A 27,202-nucleotide genomic window follows, 5' to 3' on the forward strand; every position below is an offset into this window, starting at 1 on the left:
CAGAGCATTTTCATACCCGTCTCCCCGTTGTCGTTAACTTTGAAATACGTCTGCACCTCCTTACAAAGAAAGTCCTGGAAGACCCTGTCCCTCAGCAGGGTGTCATTACACCTCCAGCGGGATTGCCGCCTGGAGCTCCTTATCTTCCACTCCACCACCGCCAACTCGTGATCTGACCAGGTAATTGCCTCAATCGTAGGTGCCCCCACCTCAGCCTATCTGTCAGTCAAGCGGAACCAGCAACAAGGCTATCCTGGTATAGGTCTGGTATTGGGGTTGAAAAAACGTGTAACCCCCCCCCTCCGGACCCGGGAAGAGTCCCCGACATACATCAGCCCAATAATGGTCCTGCAGGAGGGTCCTAAAGGCAATTTTCTCCGGTCCAGTCACCTTTGGACCTCTGCCCTTAGCCGACCACCAATCTAGTACCAGATCAGCCACCAGATTGAAAAACCCCAACTACCCCACATTCGGAGCATATAAAGGTAGCCAGGCTAACTCGCGTTTCCCTGTAGAATCCCTTTATCCCCAGAAACCGGCCTCCAAAACCCCTCTCGGTCTGTATCTCCGGCATCTTGAAAGTGGTCCCCAGTACGATACCCACCACTTCCTTCTTGCCATCCCTGTGTGAAGCCCAAAAATTCCTATCAATTTCCTTCCCCCGTATAGCAGACTCTACCCTGAGTCTCTTGCAAAAAGAGGATTGCCAAGCGCTGCATACGAAACATATTGCTTGTGAGTGATCTCTTGTTTTGGGAATGTAATCCTTTCATCTATAACGTGGCTATACGCACCTCAACCATAGCCCTTCATTACCACTCGACGGATGCCCTTTACATAACTCAAGAGATGCCCCCTCAATGCCCTCCCTAAGACCCACTGCATGATACCTCCCCTCCACCCTCCTCCCCTCCCCTGTGAGAAACCGGACAGTGTCTCCCTGGCTGGTCCCCGGTGATCTGTCATCGAGGTTGTCAAGACATGGCCATCGCTATTGGATCCATTTCCTGGGGGTGGACTAGTAAAGGACACCTGGATGGGGGGGGGGGATCCTTGGGGAGTGGGACACCGACGGGCGAGATGCAGTATCCCCCCTTCTTTCGACACCTTTCCCCCATCCTACCACGTAGGATACTCCAAAACACTGCCCTCCCCCCACTTTTTCCACAGGAAAACTTTCGCACAACATGAAAGACAATGGACTAACACCAGAACCGTTTACCTGACATGTCCCAATACCAGGGTCAGGCAAAGTCAGGCAATTGACCAGAATCACACACACCTGGCACCATTTCCCTTCCCCACAGGGATATAAGGTGGAGCACAAGAGCAAAGGAGGAGCAAAGCAGACCGCACAACGTGAGAGCTAACTCAGAACAGCAGTTCAAGAGGAGGCGATAAATGGCCAATACCGAGAGGGCGACAAGGGGAGAAGTAACCTTTCCCTTTCCTATCAAGGCCTGTGAAACCCCCGCAGACGGAAACATAAGGCTGCGAACAAAGGTCAGTGTGTGGTGCAGCAGATGTCGATGGTATACTAGACCCTCCTCCGCTGGTCTCTGTGGTACCATCCTTGACTCAAAGGCGACGAAAGCCAAGCGGTTCATCACAGCCGGTGAGTCGATAAGAAACCGGGCTGTGTTAAACGAAAAGTGGCAAATCGCAATTTGAACTTTGGGAAGCTTGAAGGAACTTTTGAGAAAGTGGGGAAAGCCTGCAACAGAGGCGCCCGGAACCACGTGGGTGCTCACACAGAAAACTCTGGGCAATTACCCGAAGGAAGAGACTACCATAAACAGAAGGCCTTGGGAAGAGGCAAACAGAGGTCACAGTGGCCATACTGGGGTCTTGTAAAATCCTTTGTACAGTCGAAAGTCTTTGACCGGCAGATCATTGTGAAGAAGGGGAAGTGAATCCCATATGGTGAAAATTGGCGAGATGAACCCGGCGGAGGGATGCTAACAAGAAGGGACGAAGTATATAGTCCCCTAGTGAACTGTTTGGTAAAAGTTGGTGAGAGTGAACCCGGCAGCGGGAAGCCGACAACCAAGGGTAAAGCCCAATGAACTGTGTTTCGTGGAAATTAGCAAGAGTGAACCCGGACGAAGGATGCTAATGAAAAGTGGCGGAGACTAAAAGTCCCATGAGGAATTGTTGGTAAAGTCGACGAGAGTGAACCCAGCAGAGGGAAGCTGACAACCAGGGGCAAAGGCCGAAAACCTGTTTAAAAAGACATTTATATTTGTGAAAGCAAGAAGCATTGCAAGACAAGGGGAAGGGATGTGTCCCCTTTGTCTTCTGGGGTCTGAGCCCGGCAGAGGGAGATTCGGGGTGGAAGGGTGTCACCCAAAGTGCATTGAAAAGGAACTGTTTAATCAATTTGTTGAATCCCAGTTGGTGAAGGTCAGCGCCCGGAAGAGGGGCACCCGGGGGTAAAGCCATCACCCAAGGTATGCATGAAGCAGAACTTTGTGTTTGCTCCAAGGTCCCACCTTGTCGCGTGTTGAAAACATGGGGAAGGGAGACCCCTGGCAATCACATTCTGACTTATTATTTGGAACATTTCTTTTCTTTATTGAAACCCTATCCCACATTCTTTCTATAATTATTTGTAAGGAATTGGCAATAGGTTTTTCTTAGTATAGGTCCTTTTATTTTGACACAACGCCAAAAGGACTGCCTTATTTTTCTTTTGATGGTTGACGCTTGCTCCCATCTTAGATTTAGGTTTAGATTTCTTACAGAGTGTAGAGATTACAGTTGTTACAAAGCAACTACAGGACAGAGACAGTTAAGATAATGGCATTTACAAAAAAGATGGCGTGAACATAATAACATACAAAGTTTTCGAGTACAGCTAGGAGCAGGAGGTGTCGAGCTAGGTGAGAGGGGGTGCTTGGTTGCTTAAGCTTTGGGTGAAGAGTTGCGTTTTGAGTTGTTTCCTGAAGATCCAGAAAGAGTCTTAAGCTCCTAGTGGGAGAGGCAGTGAGTTCCAGAGTTTGCTGGCGAACGTGGGGAAGCTGCTGCGCCTGCGTTTTGGAGCTTGAATCTGGGAGTGGCTAGACAGTGCTGATAGGTTGCTCAGGTGGGTCTAGAACGTTGTGTCAGTGTGATGCTGTTGGACAGGTAGGCTGGTGACAACTGGTGGAGACATTTGTGTGTGAGGGTGAGTGAAATGAACATTATGCGTTCCTGTACTGGGAGCCAGTGATGTTGGTGTCTAGTGACTGAAATATGTGCAGATCTGGGGATGTTGAGCGCAGCCCTGAGGGGATTATTTTATCTGACCTGTAACTTCAGGATAATTCTGCATCTTCGTCCCGGCATACAGTACTTTGCAGTAGTCGAGGCGCATAAGGACTAAGGCTCTGGCTAGAGTCAGACAGCTGTCTGGTGAGAGTAATTTTCTGCAATCGTTAAGGAGTCTGCATGTGTATGCGGTGTCTGTGGTGGTGGCATTTACTTGTTTGTTGAGATTGAGTGAGGAGTCTAGGTGGAAGCCAAGCGTTTTACCTCAATGGTGTGTCCATCTATGATGAAAGACTTGAAGAGGTGATTAAGTTTCGCGATTTTGTGTTGGGAGCCGATGATAAGCAGCTCAGTCTTATCGTCATTTAAACATAGCCGGAGTTGCGCCATCCAGTCTTGGAAAGATTGGTATATGGCATTGAGGGTGGCCGTGTCGATGTCGTGGTCTCCTGAGATGGGTAGGAGGACCTGGGTGTCATCTGCCTAGTTAGTGTAGATGACACCCAAGTCATTGAGGCGGTCAAAAAGTGGCTTTGTGAATATATTATACAAGGTGGGGGCCACACAGGATTTTTTTTAAATTTTTTAGTAAGGGTAGTTCCCACGCTTTTTTTTTTTTTAGGTCAGATGGGACGCAGTTGCTTTTAAATGAGGCACTGATAAGATTGGTGATGAATGGAGCGAGTTAGGGTGCACAGTCTTTGATGACTGTGGGTGGGCATGGGTCGCCTTGGCATCTTGAAGGTTTTAGGCTACGGATGATGTTCAGGAATTCTGGAATGGAGACCTCAGTGAATTCAAATTGGGGAAGTCCTTAGGGAGGGTGGCGGTGGCAGAGGGAGATGGGGGTTTGTGTAGTCTGTCTAGGCTGTTCTGTTTGGCTACAATTGTAGACTGGAGGCAGCTGATTTTGTTTTGGAGGGCATTTTGAATGTTCTCGTACCAGTCCGCGTCTTTGTTGCAGCTTTCTGGTGGTGGGATAGGGGTTTCTAGAGGATTAGGAAAAGTTCCTTGGTGTTAGAGCTGGCTTTGGCTATTCTGTCGTCGTAAGGTTTTCCTTTGGTGAGAAGTACTTTGTTTGTAATCCCTGGAGGCAGTGTCAAAGAGAATTTTGTTAGTACATGTGGGTGTTTTTTCCAGAATTATTCTGCATTTCCTTTTAGTTATTTTTAGATCTTTTAACTCAGGGGTGAACCAGGCACTGAGGTGGGTAAGCTGTTTCGCTTTGCGTAGCACCAGCTGAGCTATTTTGTTAATGGCAGACACGCTAGTGTCGTTGTAGGGACTAGCCATTATGGTGGGGTCAGCGGTGTTGTCCATGGGAAGACGCCAGGACGGGTTGCAATAGTGGGAGCAAGTTGTTGGCTGTGATGTTCTTTTTGTTTCTCGAGGGAGTCTCTGGGGCTATATTGGGAAGGAAATAGGGCTGATCATAGTATTTACAGTTTAATAAACACCCTTGAACTGTGATCACTTGTGTCTGACTTTACTGTTGTTACCATGATTTCTTTACACACCCCAAATGCACTCTCCAGTCCCCAACTGAGGCATCAGAACGTGCACCCAAACATGTTGGTCATGCCTGTTGAACCACCAGGAATGCGGCCCCTGCCACAATCTCCCAAAGCCCAGGTACCCCCACAACCGTGCCCATGACCACGTCCCAACTATTACTCAACTCCGTTCTGAGTTTCCAAAGTCGAGCCTACAGCCGAACCACAGTGATCACGGGCCCCTTCCCATCCCTAATAATCTCCAGCCCCCCTCACCTACCTCACACGCCCCTGCAGTCCCCATGGATTCCCCCCCTGGCCTACCCCCCATACAACCCAACAATCGCCCCTGAACATTAACAAGAGAACAAACCCTCGCCCCCCCCCCCCCCCCAACTCCAGTCCGGTCACATATCCCCACTAATACACCCCCTCTACACCCGTGTATGAGCGGACCGCCCCAACATGCCCTCCATGTCCCCCCCCCAACTTTGGGTATCCCAAGTCCATCATAACAAACAGATTTGCTCTGTACACCAGTCCCCCTTCAGGTAGTCTCCATCCTGGGCACCATCACCCCCTCAGGGCAATTTAACTGAAAACAAACTGGTCTGTGCCACTTCCCTTCCGGCAGAGGGGGTGGTCAGCTTCCGAAACTTCCTGGCACCTTGCATTCTCCGGCAACCTTGCTCCATCTGTGGACCACAAATCCCTCTCCTGTATCCCTTCCTCTCCTTCGAATCTGGCACTGTTCCTTCGGGATGCCACAAGTCCTTCCGTGGCCTCCAGAATATCCTCCTCCGACACCAGGTGACATTTTTCGCCCTCCCACTCAAATATTGGTGCAAAGGGGTATACCCACCTATATCGAACTCCTTTCTCCTGTAGACACCTTGTGAGAGGGCTTGACATTTTATGTCTCAGGAGAGTCTGGGCCTAGAAGTCTGGAAATAGTGCCACTCTGGAGTCCTCGTATTCAATAGTTCCCATGCACCGGCATTCTCAAGGATGTCTGCTGTCTAACGATAGTAGTGTAGCTTTGCCAGCACAGAGCTGTGTCCTCTGCTCCCTCCTCCCGCCTGGTGCACTCTATCCAGGGTCACATGTATTCCCTCCTTCGACCACAAGATCATCCCTATGATTTTCTTTTCAAGTCCAGCCAGGGACTTGAGGCCAAAAACCCAGAGATTGTTTTGCCTCTCTCGTTTTTCAATGTCATCCACTTTGAGGCCCAACTCCATCTTTCTCCTCTCAATGTCCCGAAACCCAACCTCGATCTGTGCTTCAAGAACCCCTGTGGAGGCCTGATTCGTCTCTACCCCGTCCAGCCTTTCCTCCAGTGTGACCACTTTTGCAACAGGTCCGCAACTTTGGTGCCGGTATCAGTTCTCATCCCGTGGATCTCCTCCAGGATCATTTGGATATCGCTCTTAATGGTCGCTATCTCTGCAGAGCTGGGGTGGGGCCTGCCGACCTCCTTCTCCAGATCTCCTCCTACACGCTTGTGGTACTGGTACTGGGAGATTTTCTCTCTCCGACCCAGCACACACCTGTGCCCTAACACCCCTTCACTATCACACAGTCCGACCTCCCAAGGGCATCCTTGCCACTCTCCACGCTCTCTCGGTTAGACGGGGGCCCACCACTGCCTCACTCCACTTTCCGTTGATCTTCTGCACCCCTTCCTGGTCTATTTCCACAAGTTTGCCGTTATCGGTCCCTGCACACACCACTTTCTTCCATGGTCTCTCTGTGGCCTCTGCGGCCTCCACCTCCTTGCAGCGGGGTCCCTTCCATTCCTTTTGCCCACCAATCCTCCTTACATTCAGCAGTTCCACAGTCTATAATCAGCTCCTGAAATGAGTAAGGCTCTACATTGTTGTAGGGTTTCCAGTTATAAAAGTATGAGATCAGGGACCAGTCTGACATTTCTTGAGAGTTCCACACCCAGCAGAGAGGCCAAACCAAACCATCCTTATGAATGAACACTAGTAAGACTTTACTCCCAGGGGAATGGGGGGGGGGGACAAATACATATTTTCAGTTGTCGATTATCTATGTAACTGCTTGGAGTACAGGAACACTCCAAAATATTTGTACGACCAGCTTCTACTCGAGATCCTCTACCATTCTGCCATAGGTGCGGTCTGCCATGCTACAATACCTAAATTAGCGTGATCCAAGGAAGCATGCGGAGGTGCCATAAGTCAGCGATAGAAGACCTCCTGTAAACCCAACAAGAGATGGGCAGAAATCATAATGATTCATAATAATAAGTGCGCTGGTTAAACTGTCACCCTATTTTTTACTGTGTCATAGCAGCCCAAGAAAACTCGATCCAATGCATGCTTTGTTCCACCCCTAAAGTGGGCATTCTGTCCCGTTCTGCACAAAACCAGAAACTCTCCTAGATGTGTACTAGCCTCAGTAGAAATCGCATTAACGTTTTACTCGGGTTGTAAGGCACAACAAACTACGCTAGAGCACGACTGCATAGGAACTGGAAGCATGCTTTACCACATTTTCTGAAAAACAGCACCTCAGATGGAATGCCTGGTCTCGAAGAAGCTGAATTGGTGAGGTCTGGTCCATCATAAACAAATTTGCTACTGTCGTAACAATCAATGAGATTCATCCACTACAACAAGGGAGCGATATCTTCTGACAACAGTTTGGCTCCACCTCAGTGATCTGCAGCACTGGACAAATAGGCCCCATCTGACGAGCACCGAGCAGTTCGCAACAATAAGTTAGTCACGGATTCCCAGTGCTGAAACAACTGGTGCTACCTGTGAGGAATTCGAGCATCAGTATGTGGAGTGTGCGCTTGCCTGGGCATTTGGATAAATGAAAATGAATGATGGGAGATCAACCTCCGAGGACTGTGTGAGGCCATTCCGCACACAGTCCATCTGCTTCCGGCATAAAACGCACATTCACATGTACTCCACGAAGACACAGTTTACAGGTGCCGTCTTCCCCTGTCGTATTCAGCTGGAATGTGACAGCCCCGGGTACATAAAAGCATCTCAAGGATGGGGGAAGGCACACCTTCCTCCAGCATGGGCAGCCTAATTTAAATATCAAAGGCTCTATCGATCTGCACTTTTGTCCTCCGGCTGGTGGCAGTGCATACTAACGAGGTAATTGAGGCAAGCCTGCTGAGTGGGCTTGGTTGCCGAAGAGACAACAGGAAGGCGGGACTGACACCCCTTTGGTATGCAATGTGTCAACTTGAAGCTAGTTCCCATGTCTCTGTATGAAAGATAGTGAATGGCCAGTCTGGGTCCAGCAGTTAACGCAGGCGTCCCTGCAGAGCAGACCCCTTTCAGACTGGAGAAGAATGTGGTTTGAGAAGACAGGAAGGGAACACGGCGCTTTAATCAAGAGTCACAGAGGGCTCAGTTAACCAAGGAGACACTTTGATCTACAACTGACAGGGAGATGGGTGGGACTTAGGTATATGTGGTCACCCCCTTGTCTGTCCTGTTGCCGAGCACACTGAGCCTGACCTCACGCATAACCGAAAATTGATGGTGGGGACCCAGGATTGGTTCATGAAGGTGGGCTTAGCCTGCACCAATAACTGGGGCCCATTTGGCTTTAAAAGAGGGCTGAACCCCTCACTTAGAGATCATCTGAAGACTTTGAAAGGAGTAAGAAGGATCAATTTGGACTCGGTGTAGAGGAGGTCTCAAATATGACCTGCACGCCAGTCACCCTTTTTGAAGTACCAGGAACATTCACACCGAGATATGCGATGTATGATGAGCAAATAAACCAGCAGATAGCCGCACTAGGGCCCTGTCCAGTGCCAATCAGAAGAGCAATACCTATTGAAGCCCCAATAACCAGAGAACCATGGGCAGTAGGGTTTCCACTGTGACAACCATACCAGCAAATGATAAGAAATGAAGATTGTTTAAACATTATCCCGGAACAAACTCAAAAGGCCTTAATGGAAGATGAATAATGACGTCACAAGTACCCGGACGTAACTGTAAAGCAGGATGAAAGTATTCAACCAACGAACGCCTGTACATAGGCTTGTAACGCAAGAAGCTAAGAAAACGGTGTGGCTTGCTATGCTTAGTAGAAGAATAGAGCGGCAAGCGCCAACTATATATCTACCTCAACGAAGCACATTGAATCAAAACTCAGCAAGGAGCAGGCTGTTCCTGGGAATTCGAGGTCAAACCAAGAGAGGGAGGCGAACAGTAACTTCGGAGGATCGAAAGGGCAGAGCAGAGCAGCCTGCCCCGTGAAGGTCGAGATAAGGGGACCCAGGAAGGTGACTGCCGAAAACGAGAATTAAATGCACAAATAGAAGGAAAACGAAGCTGATTCACAGTGTGCTAACACGTGACCATCCAAGAGTGAAGAGGTACCAAAGGCTGATGTCACCCAAAAAGCAGGAGATACCATAACTTTTCCTGACAAGAAGCTACAGTTTCGAGGCCAGCCTCAGCCAACTAATTGACTCATAGCCCTTAAGTACTGATTGATGGAAGGGAGGCAGGGTGACCATTCTGCATGCTGCTAATTAAAGTGGAGATATATGCTTAGGGTTGTAGCCAGCCCAATCACAGTGGGCCAAATAATCTTAGGTCCTATGGATAGTAGAACCAATGAGACGTCGTACTTTTAGTGATGTTTGCATAGATAGGGTAGAGGGAAGGGCGTAGGCTCCCACCCGATAAGAGTTATCCAATCCTCACACTCCGTTCACATATACAGATATAGCACCTATACTTAAGTTACCTTTTCCAACCAATAGAATTGCATGACAAACTTTTGAGTGTTACACGTCAATGATGACACATTTTTACTATAACTGTTGTTGTTTGAATGAAGATAGCTGGGAGTTGAAGCGAGACGGACCATTGCATCATTGTTGATCTCCATGTTTCCCCGTTTCTTGTACTTGTCATTAAATGGGCTCCCCTTTGCCAAACCATTTGAGTTGTCCTTATTGATTGGTGTTGGAGTACGAGAATCCCACACCCCATCCACCTCGAGGTGCAGCTATCTCGTCTTAAAGTACTTGAGGGCGAGCTCTCTATGGGCTGGTCAGAGGTCACTCCCCCTCTTGTACACCGGGCTGAAGGTAAGTCTACCTCACAACTTCTGCCAGTGAAGGAAGTCCAGGAGTTCCAAGAGGGAAGCAAGATCCCTCCCCTAAAAATCTCCCAGGGAACAGAGGGAGATACCAGACTCAGAGGAACTGTCCAGCAGTTCCAGAACCGGTAGCCAGCCAGCACACAGCGTGCCCTGCTAGGTTCTGCCAGCAAGCTTCCTAGGTGGGAAGTGCGGGAGAGTATCTGAACTAAGGACAAGGCCGTTGCCTGCAAACACTCTCCTGAGCTTTGGGATGTCCAACTTGAAAGGACACAAGCCCTCTGAAAAAAGCAAGGAGTGTCGTCACTCAAGCATCATCCATCTTTTAAGGACATTTTCCCAACAGTGGAGTCCTCGTACTGCATCTGGTTGCACTGCTGACTGTTGTCACGCTGCATTCACCAGAGCCGTTCAACACACCTCGACCAGCATTCCAGATTCGCCAATCAGCACAGAGACAACGATTCTTGGCCCTGAGCTGCCGCGCAGGAAAGTCTGCAGACATCCGTCCAGCCTTGCTTGACGAATTGCTTGTTGCCCGTTACCCGCAGCTGTCTCCTGCAACTAACTCGGTCTCAAGGGCTGCGAAGCATCCTGGAACTGCCTCGACGCAGTCGGGCACCAAGAACTTCTTCAGCACCACGTACATTGTGTTTCTGCCCCTGGTCCTTCTCCAAAGGCCCCTAGAGACAGTTACGACCCTTTGCCCCATGGTGCTTGACCCAAATAACCTTGAACTGTAAGACTAATTACTTTACCTACTACCTTCCTGTCGGTATCCAGAGTACACCTCTTTCCTTTGTGAAACTATCCGTCCTCTGTGTTCCTTTACAGGGTGCTCGTATTTGTAATGTGCTAGAAATGTCTGTTGTAGTAATAATAAAGTAGATATTTTTATACAACCTTGACTGGACAGTTTATCATTGGATAATAATTGTATTTTCGCTGTGTTGCAACTAACCAACGATACACAACCTTGCAGAGATAAGCCTTCAGTTCCTTCCACGTTACTTAAATTGTACAAGGAGGTCTTATAGTTCGCTTGTATTCCAATCTGTTCGGATCCCTTCTGGTGTACTAGAGGTGTGGGGTTGATTGATGGTTTAGAAACCGATATTCATCCCTGAACACTGGTGGCCCGGAAGTTGATTTGTCGCACTACCACAACCCACTTGCAGCACACGATCTTGTGATCTTGGAAGGATGAAGGACTATGTCGGCTGCTTTTGAACCATTGCGGGCTGCAGCCGCCTCCTCTCCGAGCCTAACATTATGGGACAAGGTATAAAAGACTAAGGAAATGGCCCGTGCATACATTTTATTTATTTAAATATAAATAGGAACAGTTGTTTTCGTTTTTAAACCATAAAAGATTAATACTATTTGTTCCTGAGAATATGGGTTCTGCCAACTAGAGGCTGGAACTCACTGAATCCAGCATGCCAAGCCTAAGCTACATTTGCTACGCTACCAAAACTCCCCTTATTGGTGCTTGCCACTCTTATTAAAAGTTGGTGGATTCCCTGTTCTATGATTTTCAGCTGCATTTAGCTCATTCTCAAGACTCCTCAGAGGCCTGTAAGAACACGTTTGTGTTGTCATGAAGTCTATCATCATATTACTATGCCCAGGACACATAACTAAAAACCGTGCTACGATGTCCCGCCAAGAGTCTTTAAAAACCCAACACAGGTCAGAACAGAAAATGACCTGGTGAGCTCCTCATGAGGGAGGAGCCTTGTGGACCTGCATTATGAAATGAGGAGAGCTTCAGTTAAAATCCAAGGTTGACTGTTTTTCTAGGGAAGCCTGTTGCAGATATCCCTCTACTCCTTACATATATGCCCATGAACCTTGCAGCATGGTATGTTGAACATATTTTAGACAGGTGTCACAATTTTTACAAATGTTTTGATTTTAGAACAACTAAATTCGTAACACGTTTAGTTTTGCATTACTTGAATAGAAAACAAACAATGTTATCTGAAAAGTATTTATCAACTTAATATTTTTAGCACTTAGTATCAACGAAAGTCAGAGTTCAATTCACTCAAAGATACAAAAAAATACTAAACATTCTCAATGTTGAGCTCTACACGTTTCGAGAGTGTACCTGTCTTCTTCAGGAGCAATAACTATTTCTTTAAACACAGTGTTTCCTAATGATACTAGTAATTCAAAAATACTTTGAATGTATATTTAAACAAATAAATCCAATTTCTGTTTCAAACACAAAACAACAGTATTTTTCTTTTCTCTTGACTTTAAGACTTCAAATGCCCATTTTGATATGGAATTATGGAAACGTCATCTTATGAGACAGTTCTCTGGTGTTATGATATGATATGATATGGCATTTGTAACGCGCCTATACACAAGTGTTTCAAGGCACGACGAGGCGGGGGGGGGACAAGGTGAGACAGACAATGATCCTACTAGGCCAGGTGTCATTCAGATTGCGCAAGTGCAAGGGTAGAGGGGAAGGGAAAAGTGCAAGGGTGAAAGGGAGAGGGGAAAGTGCAATACAGGGTTAGTAGAATAACAAGATAAATACTAAAGGCCAGCTGGTGGCAAGTGCAAGGTAAATGCAGACAAGTGCTCGGAAGGGGGGCTGTAGGGATGCAGAGAACAGTCCCACAGTGCAGGGGTTGCCAGGGAGGCAGTGCATGGGAGTGTGGCTGGGCCAAGGACCGAGATTGGTGAGTGGCCCAGTTGCGGATTCAGTGTAGTTTCAGTAATTTCAGCAGGGGAGAGGGGGGAGGCAAAGAGGAAGGTTTTGAGGTGCTTCCGGAACCGGAGATGGTCCTCCTCAAGTTTCAGGGAGGCAGGAAGGCTGTTCCAGAGGGAGGCCCCTGCTGCGGAGAGAGATCTACCCCCAACTCGTTTCTTGGAGAAGCGGCTGACCCTGAGGGAGTTGGAGGCGGATGAGCGAAGAGCTCGAGAAGGAAGATATTTGATGAGTTGAAGGTATTTTGGCCCAAGGCCCCAGAAGGCCTTGTGGACAATGCAGAGGGTTTTGAACTTGATCCTCGCAGCCACTGGGAGCCAGTGAAGCGATTGCAGTCCTGGAGGGATATGGTCCCTGGGCTTGAGGCCAAGGACAAGTCTCGCAGTCCTGTTCTGGATGAGTTGCAAAGGGCGGAGAGTAGAGGCAAGAAGATTTAGATAGAGGCTGTTATAGTAGTCCAGCTTCGAGAGAACCAGGGCTCTAGAGACAGTGAGCTTCTGGGGGAAGGAGAGGAAAGGAAGGATGCCTCGGAGGAGGTGTAGCTGGTAGTGTGACTTCTTAGAGACGGCAGAGATGTGAGGAGAGAAGGAGAGTGTGGAGTCGAAGATGACCCCGAGGTTTTTTGCCTTGCAGGTAGGAGCAGGAAGAGGGCCAAGAGAGGCCGGCCAGAGAGCTGCAGGGAAGGCGGGAGTGGGTGTGCCGATGAGTAGAATCTCAGTCTTACTGGCATTAAGGCAGAGGTCATTTGTGGCACACCATTCCTGGATAGCAGAAAGACAGTCAGAGATGAGGGAAGGAGAAGAGGAGGCCGAGGGTAGCCTGAAAATGAGCTGGGTATCATCCGCATAGCACTGAAAGTTGGGGCAGAGAGCGGCGATGCGGTGGGCAAGAAGTGCCAGATACTGGTTGAACAGCCAGGGAGAGAAAAAGATGTCCTGTAAATGATAGTGATATGTGTGTTAGTGGACGGTTAAATCAAAAGATCGCTATAGTGTTATTAAGGTAAGTTTCATTATTCCTACCTGTATATTGTTGTCAAGGCTTGTGCGTTTCTAAACTCTGTAGTACACTGCGTGTCGTCGTGTCTATCCACCATAGTGCCTAGTCAGCCTACATTCTACCTAAATAATAATAATATGTGTCAGACTATAATCATATACTTTTTCAATTCTGCAGTTTTAAACTAATTTTCCATACAACAGTCAATATATTACCTGTGTGTCACAGCATGGATGCTAAAATTATCATCCGTGTAGATTTTTCAAAAACAAACGGGAATCTACTGCTGTGTTGGAACTGCGAGAAATTGAGGCCTTCCCGGGGGACCCCTCGGAGCTGTGGTGCAGAGAGAGGACTTGGAACCAGCTTGTCGCGGAGTAGGGAGACAGACGACGGGCGGTGGCCGGGGGGCCTCAAAGCACACGGGGGCCTTGCAGCACACGGCCCAATGCTGCCTCGCCTCGGAAGGATCCAGAAGAAGAGGTGAGGAGGTCGCAGGGGGGACAGGGTGAGGAGGCCCAGAGGAAGCCAAATCACGAGCCAGGCTCACCCCCCACACCTGGCATATATAAACGCTCCGAGACACGCAGGCTGGAGCGGGCCCCGAGAACTCTCCCAGACCCTCTTTTTTGGCGTGCACGGGCCCCAACATTGGAGGGGAGGGCGGCTTGTGGACTCTGGGGCATGCAGGGGGATAAAACAGCGGCCCTCGGGGGCTTCCACAATGAACCGCGGGGTGCCAACAAACGGGACCCCGACCCGTTCCAGAGCAGAGGCCGGGAACCCCTCTGGAGACGGAAGCAGGCGCAGAAAATAAGCAGGCAGCAGGTGCCCCGCCATCCCAGTCCTCGGTGGAGCTCCGAGCCATGCAATCATGCCCACCCACGCCATGGAGAGACAGAGAACACAGAGGGAGCCTAAGGCCAGAAGCTGAAGGCTCAACACGGGATGCCCTGCCAGAAACTGGGCCCCAGACCTCATCTGAGGAACCTCTAAAGAACTCTGGGCTTGCAGTGGGGCCCCTCCAGGGCAAAACCAGATCTGGGCTCAAGACATACAAAACAAAGGAGTCTGGAACGAGGTCCCAGGGGTACAGACAGGGAAGCCTGGAAGTCTGCACAAAACTATTGGAGCCCAGGGGACTGGAAACCTGGAGCAATCATTGATAGGCGCCCCGGAGCAACAAGCACTTACCCACGCAATCCTATCTCTCCAGCGTTTCCGTAGGCCTCAAGCAACACTAGGAGCTGGGCCTGGCAACACGCACTGCAATATGGCCACAGGAAGTCCCCCCCCCCACTTACCAGGGATGATCTTAAAGACATTCTGCAGGACGTCAAGGCCATAAGGACAGATACACAGGCCTCGATAGTGGATCTTAAAGGGAGAGTTGACACTCTTGAAGTGAAAATGGAAGGTATGGAGAATAAATGAGAGAAGAGGACATGCTTTTGACGATGGACGACCTTAAAAACAGGAGGTGGGCAAGGAAGTCCAGCTGGAAAGAGCTCATAGGGGTGGTGGATTCGGAGGGAAAGGCCCGGGATCCATCGTGAAGCGTTTCCTCCGCTACAGAGAAAAGATGGAGGTACTAGAAAAGGCGAAGAGACTGGGGAGCTTCTCCTTTGAGGGGGACAAAATCAGGATTTATCAAGATCCCTCCGCCCTCACACTTATCTGCAGAAGGGAATGCCGTCCCCTCACACAATGGCTAACTAACAGGATATACGATATACATGGTCCTACCCATTTGACCTAGCATTTGAATGGGATGGAGTGGATTATCGAGTCACTGGGGGAAGGAGGCTTTATGAAGGGACCCTGACGGCCCAGGAGCATAGACGAGAACCACAGGGCCCCTGGGCCAAAAAGAAGAAGATGAAGGGCAAGAGAAAATTACAAAAAAACAACACCCCGATGCATGATCTAGAGGAGGATTAAAAGATCGGGGCTGCATCAGAGATGCAGGAGTCAGGAAAAGTTAAAGGACCCCAGCCGGGGGTGGGGAGAAGATAAGAAGGACAGCGAGGGACAGACTGATCTCTTCCCCGAGTGGCTTGCCAACTGGCAAGCGTCGCAGACAAGGATGGGAGGGGGGTTGAGGGGAGGGAAAGGGTTGGGAATGTATGGGGTCAGGCACAACATAGATCGGACTCAAGAATTGAACTGAGCGGCTTCCATATTGCCGGAAGAGGTGTTAATCCAAAAATGTCATTCGATGACAGACAATTAGAAAAGGGGCTGGGTCGAAACTTTAAGGCTAGGATTGCCTAATGTAAAGGGCCTTAACTCACCAACAAAGCACTCACTCCTGGGGAGGGAAATGAAGAATGCAGGTCTGGGTGTACTACTAGTACAAGAAACTAAAACAGTGAAAGGGGAAGAAAGGCGCATTCCAAGTTCACATGTGGGCCAGATATTCTGGGCATCGGGCCCCACCAAAAAGGGAGGTGTTGGGATCCTACTCCGCAGAAACCTTAAGCTCACCGAGTCGTCAGTTTGGGGCAGAGCAGATGGGAGAGCGGTGGTGGTCTCGGGAAACCTGGAAAACTCCAGAATTACCATAGCAGCCATTTATGGCCCAAATATGGGTCAGATGTAATTCATCAAGGAGGTACTGGATAGGGCAGAGGTGCTGCTCCTCTTGGGAGGCGATTTTACCATGTGGGCGGACCGGGGATTGGTCCATAGTGGGAAGCCGATCCCCACAGGTAGTAGGGAGGCGGAGAGCCATACAGAGGGTTCTTGGACTTAATGTGGAACCACAGGTTGGTAGATCTTTGGAGGGAGACTCACCCAATTATGAAAGGCAATACATTTTACTCCGCAGTCCATGGCTCCAGAACCAGGATTGATTATATACTTCTGGAGCACCAGCATATGAGCAGAACTGATGCTTGTAACCATCACCGGCTTAGCTTGTCATATCAAGATCTGGTTTGGGCCGACATTATTATATCGGGTTTAAAACCGAGGGAATCATTGTGGAGGTGCAACGACCTCCTATTGATGGATGCAGTTTTTAGAGAGATATGATAGGATAGGATAAGGCATTTGTAACGCGCCTATACACAAGTGTTTCAAGGCGCGACGAGGTAGGGAGGGGGGGGGGATCAGGGGGAGGACAGACAACGATCCTACTAGGCCAGGTGTTATTCAGACCGCGCAAGTGCAGGGGTAGGGGGAAGGGAAAAGTGCAGTACAAGGTAAGTAGAATAGAAATAAATAAATAAATAGGGAGGAGATGATGTTTACAGCCATTAAAGAGTACTTTGAGTTAAACAACACTGGGGAGGTTCACTTGGAGACAGTATGGGAGGCGGCTAAAGCTACATGGCGGGGTAGATTGATTAGTGAAGGGGCGGCCAAGAAGAGAACTAGAATGCTCTTGGCCCGAAAACTAAGATCTGAGATACGCCTATTGGAAAGAGTCGAGGGGAAGGAAGAGGAAGAGAAGGAGAGAGACCTGGGGATCACCAGTACTAAAAGACAGGAACTTAGAGAAATGGAGATGGGTAAAATTGTAGCAGGCCTCCAACACCTGAGACAGAAATATAACAAAAAAGGGATAAGGCGGGTGCCAGGCTGGTGGCGAAGCTCCGCGCCCAGCGGCGAGATAGATGGGTGGCAAAGATCAAGAATGGGAAAGAGGGGGAAAGATCGGACCCAGAGGCAAAAGCGGGAGAATTCCCCAGTTTCTATGAGATATTGTACGAGAAGGAAGGAGTTATAGGAGGGGAAACATTAGAATCCTATTTGCAGGGAGTAACCCTCCCGACCCTTAGACCTGGAGAAGTCTCCACCCTAGAGGCCTCAATAACAGATGAGGAAGTCCTCCGGGCAATATCAGGTTTGAAGCTGGGGAAGGCCCCGGGAGAGGACGGGTTCACGGCAGGCTTCTATAAGGCATTTGCAGGCCAACTGGCGGGATTCCTGGCGGATCTGTTCACAAATATTATGTCCACAGGGAGGGCCCCTCCGACGTTTGGGAAAGCATTAATCACGGTCATCCCCAAAGAAGGAAAAGACCCTGCAGACTGACGATCTTAATAGACCAATCTCCCTCCTGAACGTGGATGCAAAGTTGTTCACCAGAACAATTGCATCAAGACAAGAGGGCCTCCTTCCGAGGCTCATCCATTCTGATCAGGTGGGCTTCATACAGGGGAGGCAGGGAGCAGACACCCCCAGGAAGACTCTACATCTCATGAGGGAGGCAGCACCCAGGGGGGCAACCCAGTCTTGGTGGCCATAGATGCCGAAAAGGCCTTTGAGCGATTCAACTGGGAGTTTCTACATGGGGTACTAGAGAAATGTGGTTTCGGTGAGGGTGTCCGACGAGCGATCAAGGCTCTGTACGCAGAACCGTCAGCCAGAGTTATGGTAAATGGGTGGCTATCACGTAGATTTAATCTTCAGCGAGGGACCCGACAGGGCTGCGCCCTCTCGCCCCTACTGTTTGCAATGACCATGGAGATCTTGGCCGAATATCTGAGGGGGTCCCCTGATGTGATGGGTACAGGAGTGGGAGACAGAACCTTTAAACTCGGTCTCTATGCAGATGATATAATGCTCCACGTGAGGCAGCCAGCCCAATCTGTCCCAGCCGCCTTGCGGATGATAGAGAAGTTCGGGCATTTTTCAGGATTCAAGGTGAATGTGGGCACATTTGGTCCCCACCGTTGAGGGACGCGATCCCTGGCCACGAACATTATCAGTCCTGGTTTGAAGCGGGGCTTTTCAGGGTGGGTCAGTTGGTGAAAGAAAATACATTCATAAGCATCCAGGAACTGGAGGACGCATTGGGCATTGGCAGGCTGTCCCCACTCCTCTATCTAAGATTGAAGGGGGTATTCATGGTAGGGAAATGGAAGCAGCATATACAGAGGCCACTCACCCCAGTAGAGAAGGTCTTGGACACGCATGTAGATATGAAAGGTCTCATCTCCCTCCTGTATACAGCGCTTTTGTCCCGCCGTGAAGGAGCAATCAGGGGTCTAAGAACGAGATGGGAGAGGGACTTGGGCTGTGAAATTCGGGACGGTTTATGGGTGCGACTCTGTAGTAGGGCATTTAAGACCTCAATTTCGTGTCAATATAAGATGCACGCCATAAAACTGCTTCACAGGTGGTAATGTGACCCGGAAGTACTCTCCAAGATGTTTCCAGCTGCGATTTCCGTAGCTGGCACGGATGCGGGGAAAAAGCCAATTATTGGCATATGTGGTGGATATGTCACAAAGTGCGCACATATTGGACAGAAGTGTTGAGCTGGATCAAAGAGGCGGACGGAGGATCCCACCCACTAGACCCAATCTTAGTATTATTCGGACTTGAAAGAAGGGATGAGCGGTTGGACAAGCTTCCACACCTGTCACATTGTTTACTTTTAGCGGCCAGAGCCTGTTGAGCTAGAACTTGGAAAAGGACCTGCCTCCCCATGAAGAAGGAATGGGTGGCAGTGGTCAGGGATATTTATATTCTGGAAAAGATCACAGAAGCTATACAGGGATCCAGCATTCTGATACAGACTGAATGGCTCGGGTTCTTTAGTGGTTTTAGTAACATGGAAAGTACAGGTTGAGATTCCCGGAGAACAGTGACTCGGCCCCACCGAATAGTTAACTTTGAAAACACAGACTTTAATTCAGAGGAATCGGCCCATTGCCGACGATCTAGTGCCCGGTCGGGTCTGCCGACAACAGATTGAACAGTATAAGTGAACGCAGAGATCAGAGACTGTGCCTTGAAAGGGTGTGGGGGGGGAGGGATCGGAGGGTGTATACGCCAGCGAATTATCTATTTTTTTGTGTGTAAGGTTTATAGGGACACAAGTCCCTTTCATGTTTGCTCCGAAGGTTCTCTGTTTCATAAAACCAAAAAAATAAATAAAATAAAAAAAACAGAATGTCATTCTCCTGCAAGAGACCTAGGCCTTGGAGACCACACTGTTAGATGGCTACACATCGTAGGGGATCTCAGCGAAAAACATGCTAGAGAGTTAGTTGTTATGGAGGTCTGGCCATTTTGATTAAAGCCTCCCTAACCTGTAGGTTTAGGGTAGTGGCGACTAACATGGACTACCCACAGGTGCTACGTATTTTAATCTCTAGGGTGGACCCGTTAATCATTTTGAACCTCTACAAGGCTGAGGCAGACAAGTTAGCCAAAGTCAAGGCGTTTATTGATGAGTTATTTCTAAACAGGAGGAATCCTAATGAGCAATGCACATGGGGAGGAGATTTTAACCTCAAAATGGGTGTAGGTCTGCCAAAGGATCTGTTAGATCCGCTGGAGGACTGGTCACTGAACATCCCCTTGCACACAATGAAATATGGACGGGTGTGTGCAAAGGGTCTCCAAATGTGTTTATGGCTCATCGAATGGGGGCTGCGCACGGTAAACGGACGCAAAGCACCCGATATACCGGGTAACCTTACCTTCAATAAATCACCAAGGTTGGGGGGAGGGTGGCCAGCAAGCGGACGTGATTCCTTGCTGCTCCCAGTCCGCCAGCTAGATCCTGCCTTTATCCTGACAATTCATGTTGTTAAACTCACGAAAACAGCTTCCAAAAGCGGCGGAACCCTTCTGCAACGGGTCGCTGCACTATGGACCTGAACCGACTTGTGGTTCCGGAGATGCACGCTGTGGAATCCAGAAGCAGCTGACCGCGTCTGCCAGACAAGATGGCCGCCGGGACTGCGAACTAAGAGGAAGGTGTGCATTACGTTAAAGGCTCCACTGTACCAAGCGCCCCGCAACAGCAACTACCATCACAGCGCTGAGGCCGAAATCAGGAAGACTAACACTGATCCCGACCCCAAACCACACTGCGAGTAGGTGGCGAGCACGCCCATGAAAACAGGCAGGCACTGGCATCCCCTGCTCCGATACGAGGTGGAGCAACCCTGCTTGAGGACGGCAGAGAGGACCAGCCGACGTTACGATCCTGATCACTGCAGCGACAAGGTGAGCCGTGCTATGGGTCCGCCCCCTCTGATGGGATCTCCAAGTTCCTGCTGCCCCAGCGGTCGATGGGGCGGTCCCACCTGAGGCTGCGAGAAGATGCTGTGGGCCCCTGGGAACGACGCAACCCGAGCTAGCAGGCGAACCGAGGAAGGCTGTCTGAAGGTGCTCTGGTTGCAGGAGAGCTAGGCCGACAGCAAAGCGAGCAGCGCCTGCGACAAGGAGTGAGCGGGGACAACCAAATCCAACACGTCTCCTACCCAGAGACGGTGGGACGAAGCTAAACAGCCTACCAACGAGAATATGCAGCAGGATTATCCCTGGACCCCAATCGCTCACAGTGGGACCCTGAAAGTGGAACGCGACACGTGGATTGCAACACACGTTCCACAAAACAACCGAGAACGGAAGGTAAGCTGCCTACGCTGAGGGCATGGCTGTCATAAGGTGAAGGAGAACTGCGCACTGAATCTACAACGCTCCGAGCTCCCAATAAAGTAGTGATGTGGCTGAGCGCTGAGTGTCCAAGGTGAACCCAATAAGACTAATATCCTGTGAATACATCAGCTAGTCGCCATAACACGCAGCAATAAACATGGTTTACACACTTGAAATCGCTTGTGAGCCCAGACCGTTATCAAAAGCGACCACCTGATGGGAGGCGAGCTTGTACACAACCGGTGCGCCGACCTGAGTGGCAGCACGCACTTCAGAAGCTGCAGGGATTTGAGAGAGCAAAACAACATTCTGATATCACCGGCCCCGATCAAAAACTACTACTGAGGACAACTGAAACAAGCACGTCTCCCAGGAAAGGAGAAAACTGGAGTACTGGCCTGCTTGTCCGTGGCGCGAAGTGGAAACAGGGCCCCTAATCCTGCACTGTACAAGTCTAAGACACATGTCTGAACTGAGACTAATAGAAACACCACCTTCCCAAAAGATAGGGTGCCGACCAAGCCAATCCTCAGGCCAACAAAACAAAGGAGGGAGAGGCCATAGATGATAACACAGCAGACTTCTGGGAAGAAACCACGAAGTGGACAGTGCACATAAACCGTAAGAGAAACCAAAAGGAGGGAAGGTGTTAGAGATTACAACTGCACCTCCATAGCGAGATAGAAGCCAAGGCTTGTGGCTCTGCCTTTTTATGGAGTACCGCAGCCGGGTGGTCATGGACAGCACCATTTGGTAATAAACGCTGGACAGTGCACCTGCGAAGGCGGAACAAGTGTCTCTGGTGAGCCACTTGACCAGTATCCACAAGATCCTGAACCAACAGCAACAACTGGATGGTGCCTTGCCGAATCGTTGCGCCCGAAGCGAGCACCCCACTGACCTAAACAGCTGCACAAACATCAGCTGAGAGGGAAGGGAGCAACTGCAAATCAACACTGGCTTGACCACCATCGGGAAAGACAGGGCAAAGAATGCGACAACGCAGAGAAAAATGGAGCAGTACACAATCGCTACCCAAGTTCCCCCGCAGGAGCAGGGCAACTCTGGTGATGCACTGGGACCGAAGTACCCAGTACAATATATCCCTTAAAGATTTCATGAATGCCATCGCCAACTCAAGGACTTCCATAGAAAAAAAGATGGATGGCATAAGTACTGAGGTGACCTGCAAAAATTCACGGCTCGTACCGGGGAAGCAGAGGGCCGCATTTCGGAAACAGGGGACAGTCTGAGGATTGTAAATCACCAAATGACTGGAGCGTTGGCACGCCTCAAGGCACTGAAAGAACGAGTGGAAGATTTGCCCGAAAAGTATGAAGGCCCGAGAGCTGGAGCTATTCCTAGAGCAATGGCTTGCGGATCTATATGCTCCCAAGACCCTATCAAAATTCTTCTCAGTTGAACGTACTCAGCGCTTACCAACGGGCAGACAAATACCCAGAGCTCCCCCACGCACGGTAATAGCAAAGCTCCTGAACTATAGGGATCGGGATGCCATACTGCAGATGGCCAGAACTAAGGGCTCCATAACATTTAATGGCTCCAGAATCGCCTTTTTCCCATACTTCACCAGGGAGGTTCAGAAAGCGAAGCAGTCCTTCGACCCACTCAAGAAACGCCTTCAAGCTTTTAACATAAAATACAGACTTCTGTTCCGAGCGCAACTGAAAATATACCACAAAGATACGACAGTGCATTTCACAGATCCCAGAGAAGCGTGGAGCTGAGCGGAAAGAAACATAGAGGGTGACTGGAGGCCAAATCGGAGGCAAGAGATCGACAGGAGTCGTACACAACCAAAGAGAGCACCACCTGAGCTCCCACAACAGGAGATGGAAGCACTGCCAAATGGAGGCAATGACTTCTGGAAGCAATCTCATCCTTTTTTTTTAAGGGGATACCAAATATAATGGCTAATATAGGGTTGTAATATTTGGTATCCCCTTGATGTTGAGGGGTAACATTTAACAACGCACTGCTTGAACTATCCCTTGCATTGGGGAAGGGAGTACATCATAAGCCTACACTGTGACTGCTTCTGGAAGCCATCTCATCCTTTTTTTGAAGGGGATACCAAATATTACAGCCAATATAGTGTTGTAATATTTGGTATCCCCTTGATGTTGAGGTGTAACATTTAACATCGCACTGCTTCAACTATCCCTTGCATTGGGGAGGGGAGTACATCATAAGCCTACACTGTGACAGCTTCTGGAAGCCATCTCATCCTTTTTTTGAAGGGGATACCAAATATAATGGCTAATATAGGGTTGTAATAATTGGTATCCCCTTGATGTTAAGGGGTAGCATTTAACAAAGCACTGCTTCAACTATCCCTTGCATTGGGGAGGGGAGTACATCATAAGCCTACACTGTGACAGCTTCTGGAAGCCATCCCATTCTTTTTTTGAAGGGGATACCAAATATAATGGCTAATATAGGGTTGTAATATTTGGTATCCCCTTGATGTTAAGGGGTAACATTTAACAAAGCACTGCTTCAACTATCCCTTGCATTGGGGAGGGGAGTACATCATACGCCTACACTGTGACAGCTTCTGGAAGCCATCCCATTCTTTTTTTGAAGGGGATACCAAATATAATGGCTAATATAGGGTTGTAATATTTGGGATCCCCTTGATGTTAAGGGGTAACATTTAACAAAGCACTGCTTCAACTATCCCTTGCATTGGGGAGGGGAGTACATCATAATCCTTCACTGTGACAGCTGCTTCTGGAAGCCATCCCATCCTTTTTTTGAAGGGGATACCAAATATAATGGCCAATATAGGGTTTTAATATTTGGTATCCCCTTGTTTTTGAGGGGTAACATTTAACAACGCTCTGCTTGAAATATCCCTTGAATTGGGGAGGGGAGTACATAATAATTTCTGTGCACTGTGATTTTGGGCCAGCCCAACGGGTGCTCGGGGCACCAACATACAATTAATGTGGCAGGGATCACCCTGATCGTCGTGGTCACACAACAAGACCGCAGCTGCCGTGGGCTCTCGGACAAGCAGCTGCTCTGCGATCACACAGAGGGCCAGTGGCCTGGAGGCAACTTGTTACACATGCTGGTCTGGGGCACCCAGACTAGCAGGGCCGCAGGCCTGTGATCACATGGGGTAGGCCTGCAGGCCCTACACAATGAGACACAGAGACAGAGTGCCATTACATTTAGTCTACCACTGTGGTATTGCACGTGCGTGCGGAAGCTCCTTCTTCCAGTCAGGTATGAGGCTGTCATGACACATCCTTAGAGGGTGTGAGAAAAATGGGACGAGACCCTCTTTTTTGTGAGGGGGCCTGACTCTAGATCCTATAAAGAGGATTGTCAAGAGAGGATTAGAGTCAAAGGCCTAGAACAAGGGTAGACTTTGACTCTAATCCTCTCTTGACATCCTTAGAGGGGCAATACATGTTCTTAAAAGGGAAACACCAAAAATACTCCCACTATGCTATATGTGTAATATATATATATATTGTCAGTCTCGTTTATTGTGTGATTTATCTGCGTTTCATGTCAACCCTGTAAAATGAAATATTATTTGTATGTGTTTTACGTTCCTGCCATGATGACTGCACCGCTACACAACGCCCTCTACAGTGAACCCATCTATCTGGTCAATTTCCCTAAGGAGGTAGTATTCTTTCAATTTCCAAGCATAGTTTGTGTACCCATTTCCATCACTGTTGGCAGCTGTGATTTATACAGCTACTAATAACCATATAACCCACCAAGTGTTGGCTACTGTGATTTTTTAAGCTACAAATAGCCATATAACCAACTAAGTTTAATTTAACTCAATGCAGTTCAGCTGACTGATCAAGTAACAGTGGCATACCGAGCCAGGGGTTGGGGGATGGGGGGCACGTTGCCACCCCACTAGCTCTTTTGAGAGCCTGACCGGGACTTTCGTCAGTAGGACACCTCTCCTGTTCGGCACCTCAATGAGGGTGCCCAACGGGAAAGGTGTCCCCCTGGCAGGACAATGTGTGCTGAATAATTCCCATAGCTCTCAACCATTTGTCTTGCAAAGGCGGGTGAAATCACCCGATTTTGTTTCTGGCGGGTGAGACGCCCATTGGAATGAATGGGCGTGCAGGAGGCCTGGCGGGTGAGTCAGCCCTTTGTAAGGCGGGTGACACCCGCCAAAAGCGGGTGAGTTGAGAGCTATGAATTCCTGCTCAGCACAGTAATTGTCCTGGCAGCAAAACATCTTACTTTTTCCGAAACCTCTGCCAGGACAATGTCCCAAGGAACTCCAGGCAGCAGCAGAGGGGCTCACAAGGTGCTCTGTGTCAACACAGCATTTCAATGTGAACCATTAGGCACTGATGGGAGGGAGGGTGGACTATTAGCAGGGACTTTTGCCACTTTAGAAATGTGCATGAGAGGGAGTGATCAGGTGTGAGATGGTTGCAGGCTTTATGAAATAATGAGTATGGCTTTACCCAAGGGGGATTTGTTAGGCTCACATTAATCTGCATGATGTTGTTGTAACTTTGCATGCAGGATGGGGGATGGGGAGAATAAAACCAAATCCATCCTCTTATTGCTCAACATATTTCTATAATGATGTATAGTGTAAAGTTAATAATGAAAGGGAAGTTTGTTATGCAATGTGCTTTGCTTCCAAAGCATTGATATAAATTATTATTTAAGCACATGAAATGCAAAGGGAAACATTAATAAATATCTAAATAAACTAAAACTGTGAAGATGTGCTCAGTTGCTTAAACTGTCCACATCCCGGTTTCACTATTAACCAAAGTGTGTGATCTTGGGCAGATCATGACATCAGACTGTGTCGCATCTGCAGCTCTGTAAGTGATTCACTTCAAAGCTTATGTGTTAATATATGATGCTATTATTTTTTTTTTTTTAAAAGCCTGACTTGCTCCACATAACAGTGCAATTTAGGTATTTTGCACCACAAAATTATTTGCCACTTGGCTTACTTATGACAGCTTATTCTTAAGTCACATGGTGCCTCCAAGTATCAAAGACTGATGATGCTCCTTGCGATGTGCTTTCTGTGAAGTAATGTCTGTTGGTGCAATCCATATGCAAATTAGTTGATGTGCATGTATTTTGCCCCAGAGCGCCTTGACAGAGAACTAATAGACGAGTTGTTATATCCGTGAACATAACACGAGTTCCCTGCATTTGTAATGATTCTGCCGTTTTTTTTTGTTGTGTTAAAATGCGAGATGCCACTAGTAATGTTACCAAAAAATAGATTGGGGGAGGGGTGGGCGCGAATGAGACAACCTGGAATTGCGTGCACTGTGGTTGAGGGGAAAGCAGCAGGAGTTTCAACGTGGCTGTCCCCCCACCCCACCTTGCAATGCTGGATACTCCCCTAACTGGACAATATCGAGGCTCGGAACTCTCCTACTTTGGTCTGCGATCTACGAGGACAGGGGATACCGGATGGGTATGGGATACCAAATATTACAGAACAACTGTCATTGCCTCCCCAGTCAACAACCCTAAAAGTAATCGCAAAATCTAGGCAGAGATTAAATAAGATTCACTGTTCGAACGGCCTCCCGTGGAATGAGCCTACTACCTCCTAAACCTACCCTACGTTTGATAGAGAGGCTCTCCTTTCTGCAAGATATGAAAATGAATCTCTTCCCAACACAGAGTAATACCAACCCCTAACCCGCGAAAATCACTGACTCCTATTAAAAAATACTCGTAACTGATCTTACCTTATTCCCTCTGTAACTTTTGGAGACTCGGAGATACGGCTGACAACGCGTACGGTGCACGAAGGACATATAAGTGCCTTCAGGAAAAATAACAAAGCACCTCTAACCTCACTAATATTCCGCAGAGACTGCATACTTCATTTACAATAAAGAAACTGCAGAATTCTCATGCTGAACTCTATCGTTCTTGCTCATTTAAATGAATGGGAAATAAAAGTTCACATTAGACTCAGAAAGGTCGTAGGATGTTGCTAGTAGCAACGCATTTTCAGAGTCACGTGATTTTACGCACAACGTACGTGTTGGTTTTCTGGTCACGGTATCTCTCTCTATTCGCAACGGACTCGCGTGGCAACAGTAAGGGTAGGAGCCGGATACGGCATGTGTCATATGCCAGTGACACGTGCCACTGCATGTCACCACTACAAGTGACACATGCCACTAGTAGATGTCACTTGCCATGC

The 27,202-nt window shown here is 48.7% G+C and overlaps 1 protein-coding gene across 1 annotated transcript in view; it reads right to left on the minus strand.

Moving 5' to 3' along the window:
• CCDC57 (coiled-coil domain containing 57) overlaps positions 1-26,994 on the minus strand; it is a 1,326,425-nt gene extending 1,299,431 nt beyond the window's left edge. The window contains exon 1 of the mRNA XM_069655328.1: positions 26,739-26,994. The gene's annotated coding sequence lies outside the window, so the exon portion shown is untranslated. The remainder of the gene's footprint in view (positions 1-26,738) is intronic.
• Between the last annotated feature and the right edge of the window lie 208 nt (positions 26,995-27,202).

This window comes from Ambystoma mexicanum, chromosome 3q (genome assembly GCF_040938575.1).
Source record: "Ambystoma mexicanum isolate Mex_15411 chromosome 3q, UKY_AmexF1_1, whole genome shotgun sequence".
Classification (NCBI taxonomy): domain Eukaryota; kingdom Metazoa; phylum Chordata; class Amphibia; order Caudata; family Ambystomatidae; genus Ambystoma; species Ambystoma mexicanum.